The sequence below is a fragment of the Pteropus alecto genome, unplaced genomic scaffold (genome assembly GCF_000325575.1).
Source record: "Pteropus alecto unplaced genomic scaffold, ASM32557v1 scaffold365, whole genome shotgun sequence".
Classification (NCBI taxonomy): domain Eukaryota; kingdom Metazoa; phylum Chordata; class Mammalia; order Chiroptera; family Pteropodidae; genus Pteropus; species Pteropus alecto.
The window spans coordinates 48,734-53,080 of NW_006436299.1; positions in this window are offsets into that span (position 1 = coordinate 48,734).

Sequence of the window (4,347 nt, forward strand, 5' to 3'; positions counted from 1 at the left end):
TTTTTTTTTTTTTTCAGGAAAAAAGATTTATTATATAAAGGTCTCTCTTTAGCGTGTTGCAAAAAAGGCACTTTTCTTTTGCTTTCCAAAAGGTGGTCTCTAAGCCTCTTGGATCCCTGCTTTATATAAAGTCTTAATGACACTTTTTAAATTTTCTTGTAGATATTTAATCACACTGGCTACCCTCAGTTTCAATCCCTGTTAGTATTAGTGACAGTCTGGGCAGCGTTTGCTCAGATTCCCGTGGTGCTCTGCGGTGATGGCCTGGGAGGGTATGGAGGGAGGCTCTCTCTAGGTTGGGGTTGGAGGGTGTGGCTTAGCCTTGGTTTCGCAACTGTGGCCGGCAAAAATCAACTCTTGTTCTTCTGTTGTTCCGTTCTGTGTCTCTGCTTTCTGCCCTGATGACTGGGCCCTGCAGCTGGCCAGCCACGGGGAGCTCACAGCTTTCCCAGGTAGGGCTGTTCAGGGAACTTGCCGCAGGAACTCGCCACTCCTTCTCCCCTCCCTCTCCTCCTTCAGGGAGCTCCTGCAGCTGAGAGAGACAGCTTCTTTGTTTTTCCCAGTCCACCACCCGACACTTGGGTTTCTGACCTGTGGTAGCTCTTATGCGCAGATCCCACACTCAGACGTGCGAGTGTGCAGTTGAGTGTTTTTGTTGAGTTTTAGATATTCAACTTATTTTTGTTTCAAGGGGAGAGATCTGGGGACGTCTCTCACTCCGCCATGTTTACAGGAAAAAAAATCAATGTACATTTGGCTTGCTTCAGCCTTTCGGCTATTGTGAATGATGATGCTCTCAATACTTTTATAGAGTCTCTATCCCAAGATTTGTGTGCAATGTATTTTTGGTCTGTGTTCAGGTGTGGGGGTCTGAAATATTTGAGGGTCTATATCCCAAGTTATGCCTGTGAGGTATTTGGGATCTTATTCTGGGTGTGAAGTTTTAAAACCCTTTAATGGTCTGTTTTCCAAGATTTGAGTCTAAGGTAATTAGGTTATGTATTCAGTGTATGTAGTCACTGAAATCCTTCAGAGTCAGTGTTCTATGGTTTAACTCTGATTTCCTTGGGAGGTCTGGGTTCAGGGTCTGAAGTCTTAGAACTTTTAGAGAGTCTGTCCAAATTTGGTTCTGAGGTATTTGGTGTCTGATGTCAGAGTATGAGGTCTTTGAACTCTCTGAGTATCTGTGCCCCAAAGTTTGAATTTGAGGTATGTTGGGTTTGTTCAGGATGTGTAGTTTCTTAAATCTTTGACAGTATGTGTTTCGAGATGTGAATCAGAGGCATATGGGAGTCTGTGTTCAGAGCTTCCTATTTCCAAACTCTTGTGGCTCTGTCCCATTGTGGAGGTTCAGGTATTTGAACATTTGTGTTCATGGTGTGAAGTTTCTGAATATTTAAGAGTTTGTGTCACAAGACTTGAGTCTGAGGTATTTGTTAGTCTCTGTTCAGGTATGAGGTCTTTGAAATTTTAGATGATCTGTGTTACAAGTGTGGATCTAAAATATTTGGGGTCTGCTTTCAGGAAGTAAGCTTTCTGAACTCTTAGAGGCTCTCTTCCAAGATTTGAATCTGATATATTTGAGATTTTTGTTCCAGGTGTGAGGTTCCTAAACTATATGAAGTTTAATGTCCCAAGGTTTGAGTCTGAGGTATTGGTGTGTTGGTGGGGGGGTGGGAAGGAAAAGGTAGGGGTATTTATATTCAGGGAGTGAAGTCTCTGAACTCTTTGAGGCTTTCCCCCAAAGTTTGAATTGGCGGTATTTGGGGTCTTTTTCAGTGTGTAAGTTTTCTAAATGCTTTGATGGTCTGTGTTTCAAGGTTTGAGTCTTATTTAACTGGGGGTTTTAACTCATGGTTTGTAGTAAGTGAATTCTTTGAGGATCTGTCCCTAGTTCTTTGGTACCTGGCCCTGGGTGATTAGAGCAGAAGAATAATAGTCTGGAGTGTGAGAGCTTGATAGAGGAAGTGTTTGGAGTATGGGCTCTGGATTGGTTGTTTTGTGTTTGAAAAGCACTCTCTTGGGTGAGTTGTTTACTATTTCTAGGTCTTGACTAACCCTGGGAGGGGCAGTCCTTCCAGGGTCAGCAAGACCCCAGATGTCAAAGCATCATAATACAGAAAATGAAAGACATGATTGATATGAGTTTTCTGAAATCATTGAGGGTGTTTGCCTCAATGTTTGAGTCTGAAGTATTTAGAGTCTTGTTACTGGTGTGAGGTCTCTGAATGCATTGATGGTCTGTATCCTGTGTTTTTAGTTTGAGGTGTTTGTAGTCTGTGTCCAGGGTTTGAAATATATGATCTCCTTGAGGATCTGTGACCCAAAGTTTGGATGTGGGGTATTTGGGGTTTTATTTTTTGTTCAGGTTGTGAAGTCTCTGAACAATCTGAGGCTCTGTATCCCAAGTATTGAGTCTGAGGTGTTTTGAAGTTTATGTTCTTGGTGTGAGAGGTATTAATTTTTTGTTTTGGGTGTAGAATATTTCAGGTTCTTCATTCAGTGTGTAAAGTCTCTGAATTCTTTGAGTGTGTTTATCTTCAGGGATGAGTGTGATGTATTTGGAGTCTCAGTTTAGGGTTCGTGGTTCCTAAATGCTTTGGTGATCTTTGTTCCACAGTTTGAGGTACCTGGGGGTTTGTGTTCAGGGCATTAGGTTCTGAGCTCATTGAGGGTCTGTGTTCCAAGGTTTGAGTCTGAGGTGTTTGTAGGGTTCTTATTCAAGATATGAAATCTCTGAAATCTTTGAGAATATGTGTGTCTAAGTTTATGTCCGAGATAATGTTTGGGTCTGTGTTCAGTGAGTGAGGTCTTTGAAATATTTCAGAGTCTCTTCCAAGGTTCAGGTATTTTGGTATCCATGTTCAAGGTGTGAGCTCCCTAAACTCTTTAAAGGTCTGTGTACCAAAATTTGATACTTAAGTATTCATGTTACTCTGATCAGGGTATGAATCCTTGAACTCCTCAAAGGTCTGCTTTTCAAGATTTGAGTCTGAGGTTTTTGAGGGCCTGTTTTCAAAGGTTTGAATCTCAGGTTTTTGTGGTCTGTGTTCAGGGTATGAAACCTCAACTTTTGAGGTCTGTGTACCAAGTTTTAAGTCTTAAGTATTTAGTGTGATCTGGTTAGGGTGTGAGTTCTCTGATCTCATCAGAATTCTAAGCCACAAGATATGAGTTTGAGGAAACTGGGGGTCCATGAACAGGGTATGAAGTCTCTCAACTTTTAGAGGGTCTTTTCTCCAAGGACTGAGTCTGAGTTATTTGGTGAGTCTATATTTAGGATATGATATCTCTGAAATCTCACAGGAGTGTTCCAGTGTTTGAATGTGAGTATGAGGTGTTTGGGGATTGATGTTCAAGGAGTGAGTTCCCTGAACTTTTAGAGGTTCTGTGTCTCAAGTTTGTTTTGGATTATTTGGGCCTGAGTTCTGAATGTGAGGTCTTTGAACTCTCATTGTCTTTTTTTTTCCAATTTTTAATCTAAGATTTTGGTATTCATATTCAAGGTGTGAGATCTTTGAATTCTTTGAGGGTGTGTATCCTAAAGTTTGAGTCTGAGATATTTGGGGATTGGTTTTCAAGGCACGATGTCTCTGTACTCCATAGTGTTCTGTTTTCCAGTATTTTACTCTGAGATATTTAGGTGTCTGTGTTCAGGGAGTGAGGTCTTTAAATTCTTTGAGGGTCTATATCCTCAGGTTTGAGTCTGAGGTAGATGAGGGTCTGCCTTCTTGGCACGAGGTCTGAACTCTTTAAGTGTCTGTCCCAAGCTTTGAATCTGGTGTACTTCATGGAATTCTGTTTTCAGGGCCTGATGTCTCTGAACTCTTTTATGGTCTGTCCTAATGTTTAAGTTGAGGTATTTGTGTCTTTGTTGAGAATGTGAGGTTTTGAACTTTTCGAAGGCCTGTGTCTAGTAAAAGTCTATAAAATGAGAAAGAATCTAAAGAGGACCCAATATTCACCTGAGGGCTGTCCTATTTGGCTCACATATATTTCTCTGTTGAATTATGAATATTGCCTACAAAAAAATGGGAGAACACATCTATTGGAGCAGATTACCCCAAATGCCACCCCATGGTGCAATCTTAGGGTTTGATCCATGTGACAGGTTGCTCTGAGAACTTAAACTACCACTTAATACTGGAGTCTCTGGCATCTTGGGAAGGTTAACTCAGGTTTGGGTCCCAGACAACCAAGAAGCCATCTGAGCTCTTCTCTTTAGCAGATTGTGGACTAGTAATTCCTGGGACACAGCCGAAACTGAACCAGGGAGAAAAATCAACATACATAACATCATAGCTAAAGCCAAAGCCAAAGCCTAATGTTACATGGAAATGTCTAAAT